Raw genomic sequence first — 21814 nt, 5'->3', positions numbered from 1 at the left:
TAACAGCAATTAGTGCTTCTTACATTTTAAAATTATACTTTTTTGTTGTGTAAATTAAGTAAAAATTAGCTCCTATTCTAAATAAGAAATATTAATCGATAACTTTTTTTAGAGAAAAAAATTGTATTTCTTGCTCTTATCTTGTACTTGATGAATTTTCATTTTATACTTTCTCATTTTATGATTAATGAATTTTATACTTATTAAATGAGCTCGGAAAAGTCTTAGAACTCTCAAGTTAAAAGGATTTTTATACGTATCAATATGGTTTTAAAACTTTTTTTTGACTCATTTATGGTTACTCCACATTTATGGTTTAAAACAGTAAATTTCATTTTATTTTAAACAAAAATTTATTCTAAAAATTACAGCTGAATTCTTTAACATAAGAAACTGAATTTTCTGTCATTTCAAGGAAAGAAAATACTACTTGTTACTAGAGAAAATTTGTTTTCTAAAGGCTTTAAGTGACCAGTTTTTTCTTAATGTATATTAGCAGATATCGCTACAGCAGAAAAGGACAGGAAACTAATTCTGGTTTTAATTTTTACATTCTAAGAAATTTGTTGAATATCGAAATAATTACTACAAAAAGTTAAACATAATGAACTAATAGTGAAGTTTATCGAATATTGCTTCTATAATTTTAAAGAGTACTGACCAGTCAAAAATTTTGAATTATAAGTGATTGGGTCCATTTTCCTGATGTTCTCCGTTTGACGATTTTCACACGCATTATATAAATATAAGTCAGTGTCCTCAGAACTTACTGCGCAAAGGTACCGATATTTAGTAAACAGACAATAGGCACAATCACAATGATTTCTTTGCAAATTAGCAGCCCATATAGTTAATACTGGTACAGTAGGCTTTCTGAAAATTAAAAGCATAATTCCTTTCTACCGTGCTGTGAAAGGAAAATAAAATTATCTGTAAAGTGCATGCACGCAGCAAATAGCATGTTTCTGTAATTATTAAAATTAATTTATTTCTTATAATAATTTGATAAAAATAAAAAATAAATAGTTTTAATACAGTTCAATGTAATAATTTTATTTTAATATACACTCATGTTTGGATATCCCTTGGCATTAAATCAATAATTGGATCTTATATCCTTAGCAGTAGCATACTTACTTTTATTTACAAGGTGCCGCTAATGAAGTATTGTGTGAATTTATACAGACATAAGATGAAATTTCATAGCCATAACATAAATCCAAATTTATTGCAAAATATAAGTTTAGTATCATAATATATTAGTAACTAAATATTCATGTTTCAGATTTATTAATTGCAAAACACTTGATCCACATAGTTGCTCAAAGAAATACTAGATAAAAGAAAGCTAATATATAAATGAACGATGTTGTTTGCTTGTTTTAAATGATTATAGTGATTCACGCGAGGACATTCTTCGTAAAGGAATGGTGATTTTGTTGACGATTTTCTATGGGAAAACTAGTTCACATTCACATAACACATTTGGGGGAGGGCACGAAAACCTCACGCAGCAAGCTTGTTTGCTAGAAATCGAATGCTGATCAAACTACCAGTGTTCAGCGATTTTATCCATTCGTCCACTGGTGGTAATGCCAGTAGAAATAAGCGATTTTAGAACACAGGATAATAAGATGATGATGATCTTAAAATCGACACATAATATGTTTCTCAGTTAAATATACGCTGATTTTTTTCATTGGAAATAAATTTCTGAGTTTGTAGAATATGGTAGTATAGTTAGAAATTACTTCGCATTTGATTGTTTAAAATTAGGTTGTTACCGAGATCAGGCATTTTGGTGATCGTCATAATGGGCGGTTTTAAAGGCCTTGTCAGGCTAGAGAATGGTCTTGTTAGGGAAGAATATTATAAATATTAAAATGTATTCGTATTCATATTCTCAGATATACTAGTCACTTAAAAGGGCAATCTTCCACTGGAGATGATCCCCATAATAAGATTCATTGTATTTGCATTCATTGTACCTATAGTTTATTTCTACAATCGTTTTGTTAAATAGCGAGAACAAATTTATCTCAACCTGATTTCAATGAAAATACAGTCTCAAAATCGTATAAAAATGGTGTTGCTTTTTTCACAAGAAATGATGAAAATAATTAATAGTAAGATAATTATATTAATAGTATTATAGTAGAAATCAGGGTTATGAATGGAAATCTTTCTTTAATCGATTTAGTTTAAAACCAGCTGTTTTTTTTGTTCACATTATTTATTGATTTGTGTGTATGTGTTCAGATCTAAAGGGTTGGATGTAATTGGTTATCCCTTTAGATCTATTTTATGTGTTATTATTATTATTGACATGTTTTTTTATTCGCTTTCTGCACCTAATTTTCCTGTGTTGTATATGTATAGAGAACTATGTATAGAGAGCACGGACTGCCCGCTTTTCTTTTCTTTATTGTAATGGAAGGTCCGGAAACTTTATGATATTATGGCTAAACACAGATTTAGTTTGTTGGATCGGGGCTACTTTCGCAAATCAGATCAAATAAACCATCGTAATTTTATAACTATCATAAAATAAACCATCATAAATTTAATATTTTTTAGCCTACACTTTCTTTTCGCAAACAGAAGCACGGTGGATCCCCTGGACGCTAGCATGTTGGCCGAAAAGCCCCACTGCTGTAACTATCGTTACACAGTGCTTGGGATGCACATGCTTAAAACAAAGTCTTTGCCGAATACATATATATTCCAGCTGTCAAAGGTACAGTAAACGAGTAAACAACGACTTACAAATTTCTAATTAGCCTACACTGTAAAATATGTGAGCATTTAAACAAATAAGAGAAAAATTGTTCTCACATCCTTGCTTCATTAACAGCTAAAAGTTATGACTTATAGCCCCCGAAAAATTAGGATTTTGAAATTCATTATGTACTCTTGCAAATTTGATAGAGGGTATTTATAAGGTTGCTCATGCGTTTTACTGATCTTATGATATTAATAAATATTTTAAATAAAAGAAAATGCTAATATGTGATTTTTTAAAACTGTCGAAGGCGAGAGGGAAAAAAACCATTGATTGTATATCCACTTTGAAGAAAACACTTATCAAGAACATGGCCTTTCATGTTTTGGAAAAGATCACTAGTCTAAGCGCAGAGACTCACTAAGATGGGATTTTGTAAAACAGTTGCCAGGAGCCGAAACAGTTTAAAATTTATGAGGCAGCTACAACTTTTATTTCTACAGAAAACATGATGCGTTTCTTGCTTGCATGTCATAAAATTCTCAAGAGAAAACCGCACTTACTTTCTTTTATCATTTGTTAGGTAATTACGTAATTTTTTTTTTTTTTTTGAAAAGACTTTTTAAAGTTTTTTTTTAAAAGACTTTTTTTTTCCCTACAATTCTGTAAATTCTATTACAATTGCACTGTAATTTTCGATCAGATAGCTATTTACTGAAACGAGATGGTAGAAGTAAAATGAAGGTATTTGGTTTGGATTATTTGATTAGAGCAAAGCACTCGAAGGCTATCTACCTAAGGGAAGGGATGCTTCCGTTGAGAGCTTTCTAAGGGAATTTGTCTCGTACATACGTTAAACTTGGAAAAAAACCCACCAAAGCATCCATGCAGCCAGCCTTGTCCACCGAGATTCGAACCCCGAACCGAACCACCAGTGATCAGCGACTTCACCGTTTCGGTCGCTGGCGGGCAGCTGGAAAAATGTTTCTTTCGGTTGAAAGCTGTCGTTTGTGAAAAAAAGTTTGTCATTATTTAATCGATTATAATAAAACACGCCAGATCTAAGCAAGCTAAAGCAGAGATGTTTTAAAGAGGATTGGACAAAGTTTAAACACCCTGCTTTAGAATATAAATGAGCAGAATACATGTTATATGTATATGGCAACTGAATTACTAGTGTTGCTGATTCATAATCAAAACGATGGGCTTCAGTTGTCCGAAACTTTTTCACCTTAAGATAATAGAATCCATTGAAATACGATCCCATAATATTGGTTACTTGATAATTAGTTATTAATGAAAGCAACTATTTTGATTTGAACACTGTAAACTTAATTACATAGTTGCTTTTGCCACTAATTATGTGTGCAATTAAATACAAAAATCTTAGTTGAATCCAAAAAATTAGCTATTTTTGCAGTGTTCGAAGTATCTGATACGTTTTCGTGTTTTAATTTTAAGACAGCACTCTAAAGATCATAGTTAAAAATATTGCATCTTATTAAAAGAAATCCAAAAGGTTTCAGATTTTATACTGCGCTCAATAGAACGCTTTTTTATTTACAAACACATACATGTTTTGAGTGCATTTGGGTTAACACCCTTTGATGGCTTTCTGCCTTTTAATTAAAAAACAGCGTATCTTTAGAATTTCCAATAGACATTCTCGCGCTCTGTAGATAAAAATGTTTTATTCCGTACAGTGTTGCCACTACTCACTTTGAAATTACTGAATTTTTTAATCAAAAATTCGTTTAAGTCTTATAAAATATGATAGGTAGGTAATAAAAATATTAGAATTCAAAATTCGGGCTTCCAGGTATGCCCATATTCTGCTAGAGGACTACGTTATTCAAAATTTTATTTTTTTCTATGACAATGCGTGAAAGATATATTAATAATAGTGGTGGTGATAATATTTAGTGACAACAATTTTAAAAGTTATCCAATGCTTTTAGTGATTGGACGCAAAATGTCGTTTTCAGACTAACAGCCCTTCTGGGCTAATGTTCCTTTGGGCTAAAAATAGAACCTATTACAGTCAGTTTTATCACAGAACAAATAATGGCGTTGCACAAAAGTGTTCTTGATTGTTACTGAATGTTGTTGAAACAGCGTGAAAAACGTTACAGTCTGTTAACTGAAAAGCTTGTTAATGATAGGGTAGGGTTATAATTTTAAAGGCATTAAAAATGAATATTCTCTGACTTCCAGAAAAAAATTAGTATACATATATGTATATAATCAAGAGATAATAATGAATTCCATAATGGTGGCCAACAAAATAACGTATAATATAATAAAACAGATAGTTGAAAATTCTTTGCTCTTTTTCAAGGAGCAGACGAAAATTGTTCAGTAGAGTCACGTTTCTGTATTATACCTGGATGATTATCAAAACAAAGTCATGAAATATATCAAAAAGTGAATACTAAAAAATAAACAGATTTAAAGCAGTTTAAAATAACAATGCAAGGCTATTAAATTTCTTTTTATAATGTTAAAGATTGCTAATAAAAATGAAGTTTTAAAAACACTTTTTATGAATCTTCAAGTTATAATAGTAGTGTCATTTTAGGAACCCTATATTTATATATTATAATCTGCTACGATGTGAACCTAAATATAGTACTACATAAATTTTTAACAGATACCAGAAAAGTAACAAAAGAAATTTAAAAAGAGCTTAATTGATAATCCTCCAAGAAACTTTTAATAAAAGAAATGACAAAACTGGTAAGTAGCTTGAAAAACATTAAAGTAATTAAATTTAAAAGTCAAAATTTTGTAAAGTGAAACAAGACTATTTTAGAAGTTTAGGGTCACGCCAGAGCATATTATGTCTTGATGATTGATTAAAAGATTTTTTTAAGATTCTTCATTATTATAAAAATTTTAATTTTACTACATTTTTTTTAAAGTACTTCAAATTTTCTTATTTTTTGTTCTCACTTTTGAATTATTTCTTGAATTTGGTTTGAAAATCATCCAGCTATAATTCAGAAACGTGGTTTTGTTGAAATTTATTCTGCTTCTCCTTGAGAAAGATCAAAGAATTTTCAACTATTAGTTTTTTATATTATTATATTACTTTGATTTTCTTTCCATTTTGTTGGCTACCTGATTTAATTACTAGCTCTTGATTGTTTTATTGATTTCGCAGCATAATTTGCGACTTTAACAATTGATAGTCTTAATTTTGAAATTACTAAACTCTTGTATATCTCTATAAGCAATAGTTTAGAAATTTCAAAATCAAGATATAATATAAATAAAGTTTATATAGGTAAGACATAAAATATGAAAGAAAATTACTAACTTTAATTTGGCAATAGTCCTTTTAATTCCTGATTTTACTTTGGATACGTCCCCTTCCTGGAATCTTAACTGCGTTACTTGAACATTAATCCGTATTATGCCAACAGCAATGCGGTTAGTTTTTGTCTAATCACCATTCATTATTTAAACAAAGGATTCATCTTTGCAGATGCCTCTTTGCTGAAATGCGCAGTCATTTTTTCTATTCTCTCTTGCCCTGCTTGTTCGTATCTTCTTGCTTCGTTGTATCATACACTGTCTCGAAATATGATGAGCTGTGTATAGAATTGTGGGGTGCTTATCGCATCCAAAGTAATGTGTGAATGTGTAAAAAGTAACGTGTAAACGTAAACATCCAAAGTAACATGTTTATGCTAATTAAAACTGTCCACGAAAAAAAAATTAATGCATTTTTTTGGTCAAATGTGTCTCTGTTACGTTATGTTATGAGTCTACACATTACAGTATTTTTAAGTAATTACAGATAAAATCTCATCCTTAACAGATGGCTTGCATTCCTCAAGTGATGCACACAAAATTATCTCATATATATGTATAGTATGGAATGGAAAACTAATTCCTCAAAAGTTTTCGCGATCCATCAGAAATTCTCATCCAACTCACATTTTAAGACTATTGCGTCAACACCTTTCGACGACTCTTTAAAAATTATCTATCGACCCCATATTTTGGAAACCACTGATTTCATTGATATAAAAGAACTGCACTAAGCACTAAGATATAAAAGAAGACTTGTAAGCGACACTGTACTGCATAAATCATCAAAAGACTTTTTACATCCATTTTTTTATTCCGAAATGCCTGTGTATTTTTATTTCTTTAACGACCTTTTAACTAACGGGGTTGCATTAGTCTACTTTATCTTGGATTATCCAAGCTTGATAGCTATGCAGAAGCGGAGATTTTTCTAATTCTGTATCAAATTAGTGCACGCGCCACAAGCTAGGATAATAACACTTGCGTCTTCTGTCACACAGAGAGTTGGGAAACCTAAATCTTGCTCTTAAAATGCAGGTCACGACGAAGTGTCATGACTGTCATACTACAGACGGTAGTTAGGCTGTTCAAGACGCTCTCAAGATCTATCGATTAAATTGTCCCCCCCCCCATAAAATTCAAAAACTTGAACGTGGGAGTGCCTTGGCTGACATTTTAGTTCTCATAAATTTATTATGGACGTTTGTGCCCTTTAATTAACAGTGCGAATGGAATTCATGTCAAAAAGGGAGCTACAGAGCCGTAATGAAGCGCTGGGTTTATATTTTATTCTGGTGACGCGTTTGTTATGTGTTATGTAGGCGTTTAATTGCCCTTGCAGCTAAGCTTTGGTGACTTCAGGATATATTAGAATCAAAATTCTAAATAAAATATAAATAGTTTAGGAAAAACGCAATCTGATCTTTCATATTATAGCTTGACACCTGAAAGGCGTCATGATACTTGCAATATATAAGCTGATAAAAAGTAGAAAAAGATTTATTTTTGATGAAAACTATTTGCATGTGTCTTAGTAAAACATTCAAATTAAAAAAAATACTTTTTAACATTTTGAAAGGATATTTCTTAGATGAGTAATTGGATAAAATCACGTCCAATATAAATAGAAGTTTCTGCCGGCCCACGACAGAAAAGATATTTCCTTTATCTTCAGTATTATAAAGTGAGTAGTCTAATACAACGTAAATTAATCATTTAAAGTGTCATCTTACTTGGTTAACTTACTTAACTACTGTTACTTAACTACTGTTATTTTGTCTTTTGAGTATAATAATAAAAAAAAAGATAGTTTTCTAACAGCCTATAAAATCGTTAATTTCAAAATTTCTAATTTGTGACCACTATTGTCTATATATAAAATAAAATCTTATCGGTGCAGTGCAATTTTATTTTGGCATAGAATATAGATTACAAGCTTCTCTGTGTATATAATTTTAATTGAAATACTTTTTGAGTTCGGTTTTAATTTTATTCTATATAAAATCTTTTATGAACTGGCAGCAAGTACGATCCCTTTTGTCTAAAAAGGGAAATTGGTATCCTTTTGTAAAGGTTTAATAGTAAAATTTTCTATGAATTGTTGAACTGTATATTAAAATTTTCATATTGAAGATTATTTTCTTAAAAGTGAGAAATGTATTCTAATATTTAATTGAAATAGTTAAGTAGGAAATGTAAATTTTCGAATTTTGCAAATCGAGATTACCGAAACATCATGAAACAAATAGATACATCCTATCAAAACATCAATCATAAGAATATTTCAGTTCCTTTTTAAAATAAAAATGACGTTTTTTGTTGGCTTTTAATTGTTGATTTTAAAACATTCAATAAACTTTAAAAATTTGCATTTCGAAAACTTCAGACAGCAGTCTAATGTACCGCGAAAACATTTTTCCATTAAAAATTTAGTAAAAATTTCATAATAATAAGAAACACCCTCAACCTGAGCATCGTCAAAATGTACGGCAAGATACGACAGTTCTTGTGTAAACGAGACTGAACGCTAATACATTCTTCACAGAACACGTAGTCTATATGATTATAAAATGAAATGTACTTTCTAGCACAGTTACGATATGAATAATACGTACTACACTAATGTGTAATAGACTGAAATAGATGTAATGTTTTTATATTAAAAACACTTTTCGGGTTCTATAAAATGTTTATAGTTTTCCTAGTTAAAAAATATCTTGGATATTTCCTTTCATAAACACCTCAACAGCAGTAAATGTTAAAAATCTAAAGGTATCTCTTAATCATCCGATAAGAGTTTATGGACAATCATTTATTTCCCTCCACAGAATGATTAATAATGAGTGAAACCACGTGATATAAGCTCGCAAGCTTTTAATGACATCAAAAACTGTAGATGCTTCTTTTTTTTAAACCTTTTCCTATTAAGATAATGTTACTGCTCTCATGGGAAAAGATAAATAGCTGAAAGAACGGTTCTAAAGATTTGGGGCATGATTTTTAAGACGCAGTATGAATAGTATGATCGTGTAAAGATAAGTGCTGTATATATGTATATTTAATCTGAAGCCATAATACTCGTAAATGCATTATTCTGAGGTTAGGTCTTTATCATCTGTTGTTTCATTAGAATTATGAAAGATGTTACGAAGTTTCGGAAAACCACCAGTTTCATTTGATGATGTTAGGTAACCGGAAATGATCTTAAATAACCATGTTGAATACCCTGAAAAAATTCATAACCTGAAATGATGTTAAAAACGATGTTAAATAACCTGAAAAAGCTCATTATGTCCTAAAAATAGTTGAAAAAATTATCAACGTCCTAATGATTTATAGACGTAACATATTCCTACTCGTAATTTGTACACCCTTATTTATATGAAAAATGTAATATTCGAGTACACTAGATATATTAGACAGGAACATTTAAATGTAGAGTAAAGAAGGTTATTCTAAGACGACGACCTGATTCGGCGGTATATTGCTCAGGCTTAACTTCAAACTTAAAACGCGCGGAGAGTTAAGAAAAAAGGAATTAAAAATGGAAAACTGGAAAGATTCGTAACTTTAATCCCAGCGGTAAAAGAGAATGGTTAAAGTTGAAAAAAATTGTGGATAAAATTTTATTGCATCGAAGAAAAATCACATTTTCCAGATGGTTCTTGTGAATCAACCTGGTGAGATGCTAAAAATGCTGATGTTAAAGAAGGCGTAAGGCAGGAAAAATGTCATAGCAGATCAAGAAATTACGAAATCATTAATGGTTTTATGTAATAACGAATGTAAACTCATTAAATGTTCTCTAATTCAATTCAAATGTGCTACTATCTGCTCTAACTATTATTATGAATAATCGAATTATTAGTTCAGTTTTCGTGTTACTTTGAGAATATCCATACCAAGCAAAAAGAGGCTACTTACTTGTGGTTTACTGAGAAAAATCTCTGATTGTTCGGGGCATGTATATAAAATTCAAACATTTTAAATATGTTTTATAAAATCATTGCTCCTGTTAATCAACGCACTCTGTCCGAAAAAATACTCACTTAGTCCTACATTTGAAAAATTCATATTTAACTTGAAAATGCAACAAAAATGAAAAATACGAGGGGAAATGCAGTAAAGTACATAAAGTGTACTTTAAGTGGAATTACGTTACTTCCCAGAATTTCGCTGTGAAGAATGCGCGGTTATAAATTACTATATCGCCAATGCAATTATTACTTCAACCAGGAGTTACAGGAAGTTGGCTCTGAATTTCGATAGCTTCGATAGCTTCCGATAGCAAGCTACGAGGAAAAGGGAACATGGATTCAAGCCTTAGGTCGAAGCTCCTATCTTTAAAATAGGGTCCAATCAGCGTAAAACTCTTTCGGGGGAAGAGAAGCCACATGGCTTGGGGTATTTCAAAACTAAATCAATGATAGAAACATAAAATTTGCCTACCGGTTTTCCGTCGATCCTTTGCGAGGGCCGGTAGGCGGTCTTCATCTTTAATCAAGTAACACCAATCCAAATGATCAATACATCTTTTGTTCAAAACGTATTTTCATGATTGAAACATATATTAAGGATAGCGGATATATTAGTTATAGAAGATATTAAGAACATCTACGGGAAATTTCAAGTAATCAAGCACGATACAGTGTGCCTGTCTCTACGCTCCTTTCGCGATCTCGGGCCATTTTTCCATGAATTCTTAATTCAAATGTTTTACTCTCTCGTGATGACGTCACAGATGAGACATCTTGACTCGAAATATGGCTATCCTGAGGAAGTAATAGACGTAGTTTTAGACGTCCTGATGTTGTCAAATATCGAGAAATTTTTATTTTGTTTCAAAAACGAACATTTTCACCTTTACCTAATATCCCATGCACATATCCATTTTACTTAATATCCTATATATTTTTCAAATGTTTTCGAGCTAGTAGTCTATCCTGATTCTCTATCGGCCCCCGACGATGTACACTGCTCAAAAAAAAAAAAAAAAAAAGGGGGGGCAGTTTTAATTCTCCCGTTCTATTGGGCCGATTGACGAAATTCAACTTGCGTTTTTCACGTCTCGAAAGCCAAAATAGGATGTTTCCTTAGGTGACATGCCAATTTTTCTCCATATTTCGATTCTACGACTCAAATCACGCCAAACTGCCAGGTTTCGTAAAAATCGTACGAGTGGTTTTTAAAAAATTAGCTCTCAAAATTTTAGCTCCTCAATGTTAATGGAATTTAATATATTTTTATTAATATCTCTTTTTTTATCAAACTAACTTGGTTTCTTCTTCCAGAATTCGAAATGTAGGCTTAATCCAAATATAATTCACACATTTTTTATGATTTAATTTTAAAATTTGTATTTTTAAATATATTTTTTTACATTTTTTCGTAAAACATTTTGTATTATAAACTATAAAATTTTTAACCTCATTTTAAAGTAGATATATTTCTAGGCGCACTTGCCAAAAAAAATAGAGTATTCAAAATTTTCTAAGATATACATGAATTTACATATTGGAGGGTTTGGAATTTTGGCATCTTTTTTTTAGCGATAATAACGCCAAATGTGGTTTATGAACTTTGTTAAGATTATTTGAAAGTATGAATGATGACTTCCCCCCCGATCGTCTACAATGAAAAAAAGAAAAGTAAAATAGGTTGCTTTAAATTAGGAAGTTCGCCAAGAAATTATTCTTGGCGAAAACTGAAAAAATACGCCAAGATAAATTTTTGAATTTCTCTGTAAATTTCGGACCAAATTTTACAAAATTTAATATTTAGTAATAATTTGAGTCATAGAATCGAAATATTAAAAAAAATCGGCATGTCATTTCAGAAAAAGTCCGATTATGTGTCAAAATACCTATATTAGAACAATGCTATATAAAAATCTAATATATATAGTAAGTCGTGCTTTCGAGCCATGAAAAACATAATTTGAATTTCATCAATTGGCCCAGTAGAACGGGAGATATAGAACTATCCCCCACTTTTTTTTTTTTTTTTTTTTTTTTTTTTTTTTTTTGGGCGCAATGTACCTATCCCGCACACGTCCCGCACTAAACAGAAGGGGAAAAATATGAATGAACTGATCGTAGGGAACATCTGCTCTAATTTGAATGTCAACGAATTAAACTCAATTGCAAATGGTACCCGCTTAAGACCACAACCTGTATAAAATATGTATAACCAATGTTTATTTTAATAGACATAATGTATATTTTAATGGACATAGGTACCTGTGAATCAGAAACCGACTTTAACAAAACTATGACTGTAGCGATAAAATAATACAAATTCAACGTGATTAAATCCTAAATAAGACAGCTGAAATGTTATCGGATACTTGTTGAAACTATTCATTTGAATCAGAACCAAAGGAATGTAAAAATCCGAGTCTGACAAAGGAAACACAGAGATAATAACAGAAGATAAAATCCTATATAATTTCAGCAGACTAATAATCATTGTACAAACTTGCCAAACTTAACTGTAGGGAATAAACTTAATAAGTACGCTCGTCTTAGCTTCTAGTCAAAAATGTCAATCAAAGGCACGTGCAGTGAAATTGTCTTGAGGCATGCATAAGTAAAGACATTAAAGTGGTAAACTGTGTACAAAGGAGCCTATAATTACAAGTCAATAACAAAGAAAATAAGAAATTTATAAAAACTGAGACTTAATAAGATATTTCATCAAGTAACGATTAAAAACATTTATATAGTTACTTCTTTCTAATAATAAAGAAATGTTTAGGAAAAACTGAAGAAAAATTTGATAATAGACATTTATTTACTCATTTATAAACTGTATTTCTTTTCATAATATAAGCAGACGTAGCTTTGCTATATATTACTATTGCAAACATATTTTTTATTACATTTACTACTTATGTTCTTACTACATGAGTATTTTACAAAGAAAAAGGAGAAAATGTGTATTGTTATTAAAGAAATTATGCTTCAAATAACTATAAGTATGAAAAGACACCTAAATTAAGTATCGAATAGATATGCGTAATTTAATTATTAAAAATAAATAACCAAACTAAGTGTGTGGCTTGTTGCGCATTCTCAAGGCCAAACATACTAAACAGCTCTGTTGACTGCCGGGGTTTAAATTCCAGCGAAGCTATATGGGAGTGTTGTGGTTTTCTTCAGCGTAACAGTAACAGCTCCTAAAGTTCTTCCCGGAAATCCTTAAAAGTCCTCACTTTCGTTTCTTTAGGCAGATAGCCCATGGTATGTTTTGTCTTAATCAGTTTATTTAAATTCACCTATCATATTTCGAGAGTTTTACTTATTAAATGTAAGAACTTACTTGTATGGTGCATCTTTTGCTGTTTTAAAAAGATGTAGAAGCAGCCAGACTGTGCTACGCAGATACTTGTGAATGTATGCTGATTGTTGGATTTCTAGTTATGACAAAGATATGCCAAATTTACATAGTTACCTGCCTATGGAAAGGCTCAGAGGTCCAATAAGAGAAAAGGGTTGGTATTTTTGGTATTTATGGCACTCATGAGGAATATTATGAAAACCTTGAATAGCTAACTTATATTGGAAATTAGCTTGGGAAGAATTAGCAGTCTTTCTCGGCATTTACTCGCTTCGTCGTAAGCTAAAGAATCATGATAAATAACTGTAATAAATCTAACAAAATAATGAAGAATTTGTTTCCACTTTATTCTGGCCGGAGCACACAGTACCTAACATAAATATTTTTTTATCTAGGATAAAAATATTCCCTCACTTATAATCTAGTGGAATAATGTTGGATTTCCGGGATATTTAAATTAAGCTATTGTTTAATCAAATAGATACCGAAAATATTGTTTGGGAAAGTACTCAAGATGGAAACGATGCAAAGTGAAAATATCACCAAATAAAACTTCGCTGAGAAAAACCTAGCAAAAAGCTTCGCATTTTTGAAACACCGTCTTAAAAGTCAAAGCGGCAATAAAATTACGCAGTTTTGAAATAACGTAGTATAAAATTTTTGTTTTTCGTTTATCATATCTGTTCCGAATGTTTTTGCTCAGAGGTTCTTTCAAGTATCTTCAGCGCCGCCTCAACACCTTGAAATAATTATATATTAAATGTCTTTTGAATATAATCCGTAGGAACTAATTGTGAGAAAACATCAACATTTTTGTATTTATTGCACCTTGTAATGCCTCATATTGTTAATTAAAAACATTGCATAATGTGGAAACAGAATGGTAATGATTAAAAGCTTCTCAAAAGATTTTGTAACGAATTTAACAAAACATGCACTAATTCCTGGTAAAGAATTTTTATAGTGTCGTATAATGAAAGTAAATGATATTTGCGCGTACTGAATATCACTGTAAGTATGGTTATGTCTTTGGAATATTAGACTTTGAAACTTCCTTTCCTTTGGAAAAAAAGAGTGAACCTACACAAGGAGTGTACCTATGCATGAACTGGCGTGCTTTGGTATGCTTCTTGTAAAAAGACATTGTCCACGTGAATTTTTTTTAATGTTTGTTTCAAAAATTTTTAAGTAAACAGATTTTCCATCCAAGTTTAGTACCAGTTTGATCTCAATGACCCATTACTGCCATTCGGATCAGTAATGTCCCCCTTCACAGTGCCCAATGAGGGGTGGTAGCGCAATGTTGGAAAACACTAGTATAAAATATCGCGGTAAAAAACAAAACAAGCATAAAAGTACATGTTAATTGATTTTTTAACTTGTCAATTGTATAAATGGGGCTCTAGCCGTATAACTTGTTTAATTTTACCATGAAAATTTGCGTGAAAATATTTTGAAACTATTTGTTTGAAAGTTTTCTTACGGAATTTTCTTCTGCCACGATGTTTTAACATTGGGAAATAGCATCTTTCCTTTTTCCTTCTCCCACGATGTATTCCCATCGCTATTGTTTTTCTCGCCATAGCTTCGTCACGATGCTGTTGCATAGGAGTTGGCTGGGAATAAGCTGTTGCACATTAAATGCATTTGCAATCAGGCAGAGGTGTTGCCTTGTCACTAATCTGATTATTTATGCTCACCTGTTTATTTTACTTCTTTTAAATATGATGTCAATGTCTTCCCTTCAGCTGTAAGTATTAGTTAGAAAACGAGACAATGAAGAACAGATCCTCCCCAAAAAAGAGAATAAAATAGCAACTTTTGTTTGCTTTTTTTGATTTTACATATCTTTGCGCGAGTGATAAATGCGCATTCCTTTTTTATACTTCTTCGGTGTATGTCACTTGTGACTGACACACCAATAAAATATCCGCAACACCTGTAATATGTTTAGCATACAAGCATTTGATTAATCTTCTGATGTGTGACATCGTCAATGGAATGCCATCTTCTCCATTTTAAACATACAAAACACTACGTTTAAAAGTCTTAATTACATTCCACTGTGATTAAATTATAATGCCTTAATTACAGTTCCATGTTTCGCAACATAAAGAAATTAATAGGATGAATGCATAATTGCATAATTGTCGAGAGTATCTTCGATAGACACTGATGTTTTTCTTTAATGTTGGTAAAAATGAAAATGTGGCGTATGTCCACCTCAAAAAATTCCTTTTTGTTTTATGCTGCTGGCAAGGAGAATTATGATTCCAAACTGGGCGTGACGATTTTCGTGCTAAAGTTAATTGTCTACCCACACGGGTAGAAACACAGTAATTAAGTTGAGAATAACTGATGAGAAAGCAGTAAATCATATACACAGATTTGTGTGTTAGTTTCTGTATATGCGTTGTCTAGATGATATATAGAGGCATTTCTTAAACTATTAAAGATGGCAACCTGAAGAATTAGTAGAGTGAGGAATTGATCCATAAATTAATGTTTTCTACAAGGGTACAAATCGTGAAATGAATTAAGTTAGCAACTTCAGTATCTTTCTGCCCAGTGGGACCGAAAGTTGACTTGAAATGTTTTTGCACCGAAAATTTTGTCTTCTTGATCGTTGGCCGAATTGATTGTTTTCCCGTAAAAACTCTAATTTTAATTGCAAAAATGCAATTTTTAACTGCTTTTAGCTCTATTTGGCGTTTAAGGTTTTTCCGCATTGTACAATTTTTAATGATTTAAGATCCTTGTTTAGAAATATAGTTTTAATTATATTTGCGGTATAAATACTATTTAAGAAATAATAAGTGAAAATACTTCATAACCAGCATTTAGAACAGTACATTTTAACTTAATAATCTCATTGTTACTGCAATGCTATTAAGGCTATTGTTTTATACATACGATTAGCATACGACATTGATAAATCATGTATATTTTATAATTTTAAAGAAAAAGGAAATATTTTATTTAGCATAAGCTAGCGACAGCTTCTTTTCTTTCTTCCTTTTATTTAGTTTGCCTTCCTTTCTCGCTCTGTTTCTTGGAAGTCATTTTCTAGGTGAACAAAGCAACTTTCGTTCTTAACATCTATGTCGACGAAGAGCAAATTATATAAGACCTTAATTATAATTCTAAATAGCAAATAACTTCATTTCAAAGTAATTTAACATTAAATATTAACATAAATTCAACATCATTAATAAAACATTTGATACAAGTTTACTACGAGTTCAAAAATTTTAACCTTTCAATAGTTTTTCAAATGTTCAAAAACATTCTGTTGCGCTGTGTGAACAATTTTAAAATCATTTCGTAATTATTACATTTGAAAGAAGGTGCTATCTTTTTTATAAGAAAACTACGTTTTTCAGAATAGAAGGTAGTATCAACACAAGTAAAATGATAGTTATAAATAAGAAGTTTTCTGCAGGTGACCCCTTATTAAATAGTTATTAAGTAGTATTAATAAATAGTAATAATTGTAATCCGATAATTCTGCATGCTTGGGATTTTGGTAACTCCAGTTTATCAAATATGTCGGATTATGGCATTGTAAGACATAGTCTTTTTTGCTAACACACACTGATACTAAACCTACTTAACAGTTTGTGTAGATCGTTCAAACTAGAACATGAATGCAACAGGAAAAAGGTGTAAAAGACCCTTTTATTGATTACAATTATTACAATTTCACCAGATACTTGTGATGAGAAACGTAAAGATAATGGTAATAAACTAAATTTACGAGATAAACTAGAAGTTCAAGGCTACCCAAGTCAATTTAATCTAGCAGGTTAACTCAGAAACCTACACCGATTTGATACTAACTACGATTTGATACGATTGGCGGCAAGAATGCGAAGCCGAGATTCAAAATCGAACTGTTAGTAGAAGTAACAACGTGCACACTCAATAGCGAAAACACGCGCTGGCTAACGTTTTCGCTACTTCAGTTTAAATATACTCTGGATCATCATAACTGATTTACATCCCGGCGAGACAAAGCTAGGAAAACCGGAAAGGACAGAAAAGGCTAACAAATTAAAATAACTAATAGTAAAAATAATATATCTCGCATAATTATATCGGTAAAATATGACAAAATGGTTTTACAATATCCCCTATTTCATGGACTTAGCTTTTATTTTCAAGAAAACATTACAGAGAATATCAGCGTGCATTCTTTGCCAATGCTGTATATCAGATTGTACAAATGTATTTAAAGTTTCGGCAATCTTATGCCAAACAACGTTAGGTCAATTTTCTTCCTTATTTTCAAGTACTTATTCTGAACTAAAGCAGCTTTTCATATTTGGCTCAGCTTCGTCAGTTTCAAACCGATCAATGATTTAGTCTTCAGCAAACGTGATTACTGGATTGTTTCGAAGGAACATTTTGAATTTTGTAGTTCAGTTTGTTCAGTATTTCAGAGTTGTTCATCACAGCATCATCAATATTTCCTCTTCTTGCTTCATAACATTACACTATATATGGTGCGAAGCAGCTACCAAAATGCTTCCTAAATACTGCTAAAAGAACGTGCTCATCATGAGGTTGCTATATCGGAGACATGCGCGCTGGATTATTAACTGTGGCAGATCACTGGATGCAGGTTTATCGTTCAAGACTTTTGCAATTATTTTTTCCTGTTTTACTTCAGGATCTTTAATTGATCATTCGAGAGGTATTATATCAATAAACAGGAATTTTAGTGTCCCTATTATACATATATATATAAAACTATAAATATTAGTATAATAAAATATTATAAAATTATATTATAATTTATTAAATTGTTTTAAAAATATGTATTACATTAAATTATATCAAAAACTATATATTATATCAATTTATATTTAAAAAATCAATATCAGTTTTGGACTGGATGTTCCACACAGAGTCGTAACGTAGATTTCTGGTGTTTATGTATAATCTGAAAAATTAGATTTCAAACTGATTTTATTAATTAATTAATTAATTCTAAATACGTTCTCTCCTTTTATTGGCGAAAGCAGTTATCACATCCTGATGTTAGAAACTTCTTTACGGAAGTCTTTCTAAAATTTTAGATTATGTTACAGTACTCTGCATTCATCATCAGTGCGACTTAGGAAGTGTTGCTATCATTTGAAATGTAAGATCTTTAATTTACCTTCTATGGGGCTTCATCAATATCCATTCTGCAGACTGCTAATATTCAACAGAGCTTATGATCTTAAATTCATCTTTTAAATTTAAACAAAGCGTAATTGCCTAGCAGGAAGGACTTAATACAGTAAAAGCATTTCTTAATAATTTAAATCCTTGTTTATTTTTAAGTAAAATATCTCATTGATTGATATAAATAAAAATAAATTTATGATGTTTACAGTATTGATTATTTGTTATAAACAAAAGACGTTTCTAAGACCATATACTATGTCATTCCTCAGAATGCAATTATTTGGTTTTATATAAACATGTATATAGACATATTCAAACACGTAATACATGGTGTATAAATGATAAATATGTGGCAAAGTGTACCTATATATATATATGTGTGTGTGTGTATGGATAAACTGTAACGAAATATGCAGTTATTTACTTTTCTTTCTGTGTTCTTTTAACCCCGAGCCATTAGACTTCGAAACTGAAACACGATGTTCTGATCTAAGATACTGAATTTCGATTAAGTCTCCAATTCATTATTCAGTTCCAACTCAGTGAATGGAATTTCATGGCAAGTTGCATACCCCTTTCCTCCACGAGCTACGATAATGCATTTAATTACAGAGATGTTCCCTCGGTTCTAACCGGAAAGACCGTCCTAATGTCCATCCGTCCTTGACTGTGTGTGCGTGATTATGGTTTGCAGATCGTAAATCATTGGCCACGGCCCAGAATTTGAAACGTAGTTCACTTTTTCTTTTACGTTATTATGGGAAGGTTACCATATTTTAGATTTATCGCTTTTTAATAGCTCCGCCAAACAACCCGAAGTGTGAAACTGGAATTAACCCTATCTTATTAATATAATTTTAAAAGCTTGTATACCATCGCTGAAAATATATTATTGAATTACCAGGATTTTATGATTTGTTACACTAAATGCAGTGCACTATAAATGTCAAGCACCCAGATATTGGTATATACTACTAGCTATTAAAACTACACCATCAATGAAGGATTTAAAATGTGAAAGCCAGAGTTATTGAAGACATAATTTGTGTTACGAAGACGAAACCATTACTGATATATCTTTGTTAAACTTGACGGATTAAAAGAAAATCAGTCTTGGGCAACTAGAGGAGGTTAAAGTAGGAGTGGGCAAATAATTTTTTTTTTAATCATGGGCCGTAAAGGTCTTTTTTAGTACAAGGACGTTGCAAGATGCGATGGTACTTATGTGACGATTTTTGCTGCGTCCATATTGTTTGTTAAGATGCGATAGGGAGAGAATTAAATTAAATTAAAAAAAAATTAAGCTTTCAGATTTTGTTATGCCCAAAGGGGTGTTTTTGAACGTTTTGTGTGTTACCTTTATTTATTAAATATCACGTTCTTCGCACTTAAGCCAACAGTCTCGTGCGCTGGAGATAAAAATATTTCTTTTTTTCCATACAGTGTTGCCATTACTTGCTTTGAAATCGTTGAATTTGTTAATCAAAAACTCGTTAAAGGTTTACAAAATATGAAATATATAGTAAAACAAATTCCAAATTCCTTTTTCTTGTTGTATGGTAACCATTTCAAAGAATAAAACATTATATGAAAATTGTTTAAAGATATAAAAGATCTGGATACATTTAAGGCAGGTAAATTTTGTTTTCAACCAATAAAAAGAAATTGGTGTTCGTATTAGCGATAAGCCAAGGTAAAAATATTTTCGCATACGAGTTCTGAGGGTTTGAGAATATGAAGACTTGAGACAAGCTGATTAAAATATACCATTCTATTTTTCCTTTCAGATTTCGTAAAGGAAGTTCAGCTACTGAAGCGAAAGATGGAAGAATTGTAAAAAACGAAAAACAGGGAGTAATTCATCTTGAAATTCTAGTCAAATGGAATCAGGAAAATTATAGCGTCAAAATATTTTCAGGTAAGTTTTCTTTAAATTCTCCTCTGCAAAAAGCAGAACTTCATATTAACTTATATGTGATTTACATATAATGGTAAAGAGACAAACACCTAATTTTCTCCCTTTCATTTTCTTCACTAAGCGGAATTTTAACATGCGAGAACAAAAAATTAATGAATAAATGAATAACTAAGAGTACAAAAAAGAAATATTTCATTGTTCCATAAACACTGTTACATTAAAACTTTGCTAATGATAATGCTATGTATTGAACAACAACATTACGTTTAAGCATGTTTACTTGTTTGATTGCTTATTTGATTGTGATTTTTAACATGGTATACACTTTTATTAAGTTTTTTTTTATAAAGTTCTTCTGCAGAGTAAAATTCTGTGTAGTTTTTAAATTTAATGTTTGGTGTTAGGCAATTTTCCGGTACATTTAAAAGCCAGACTAAGACTGACCGCGTAGCGGCTAGTATATATATGAAATGTTTTAGAAATGTTGATGGTGTAATAAATGCATAAAGAAGAAGCTCTTAGTAATGGCCAACTTAAATAATTCCTTTAATTTGTCGTTAGGGAAGCATTTTAACCAGCATACATATACAAAATGGACGCAGCGTGCACATTTTCTCAACTACATCGACAGCTATAAAATTTCGAAATGCGTTTTAATCAGCAAGTGTCACCAAGCAGGACAGAAGTTAGAGCGAAAACATAACACATTCTAAATGAAAGCTTGGGACAGAAGGAAAAAAATTATGTTTTTCAAATATTTCTATTATCTGTTAAAAGTTTTGATATTTGTTGTTTGATTTTCAGTTTGCAAATTATCTGCATGACTAGCGTTACACAAGATTCATATGACGTGAGATAAATTCTGAAATGTTGCAGTTTAAGGAGATTTATTATAAACAATAACTATTTTTAGAATAGAAAGAAGAATTATCTAATTTAAAATAGAGAACTGAGATACTATTGAAAATTAAAGGTAGTTTTTTGGATTACATGCTTTTTGTCTTACACAAATATATATATATATATTATATTTGCTGCTCAAAATCTTTGTCCGTTTCAAACATTTCGGTTTTAGGATTTTGGATCAGTGTTGCTCGACTTTATAATTTTATATGCAAATTCAAAACTGCATATGCTGTCTGATAAATGACTTTAATATGTGCACATTTTTAATGCTTATTTTTTCTTTACAGGTAAATTAAAGAAATGCAATATCTTCATATGAAACAGTATCGCTAATTTACATTGTAATACGTACAAAAGAAATGTATATATGAAATTTTGTGTAATTTATATATAGATTTAGGTATAAATTTGTATGTTTTAATAAAAATATTTTGCAAAGA

At 30.8% G+C, this 21814-nt stretch overlaps 1 protein-coding gene across 1 annotated transcript in view; it reads left to right on the top strand.

The window, feature by feature from the left end:
• The window catches only part of LOC118191521 (uncharacterized), a 23782-nt gene extending 1968 nt beyond the window's left edge, over nucleotides 1-21814 (top strand). The window contains exons 2-3 of the mRNA XM_035362325.2: nucleotides 20338-20468; nucleotides 21662-21814. The gene's annotated coding sequence lies outside the window, so the exon portion shown is untranslated. The remainder of the gene's footprint in view (nucleotides 1-20337; nucleotides 20469-21661) is intronic.

Source organism: Stegodyphus dumicola, chromosome 7, assembly GCF_044657685.1.
Source record: "Stegodyphus dumicola isolate Sdum_Otavi_A_Nest chromosome 7, ASM4465768v1".
Lineage (NCBI taxonomy): Eukaryota > Metazoa > Arthropoda > Arachnida > Araneae > Eresidae > Stegodyphus > Stegodyphus dumicola.
The sequence above is the reverse complement of the archived record's forward strand: the minus strand, read 5'-3'. Positions and strand labels throughout refer to the sequence as shown.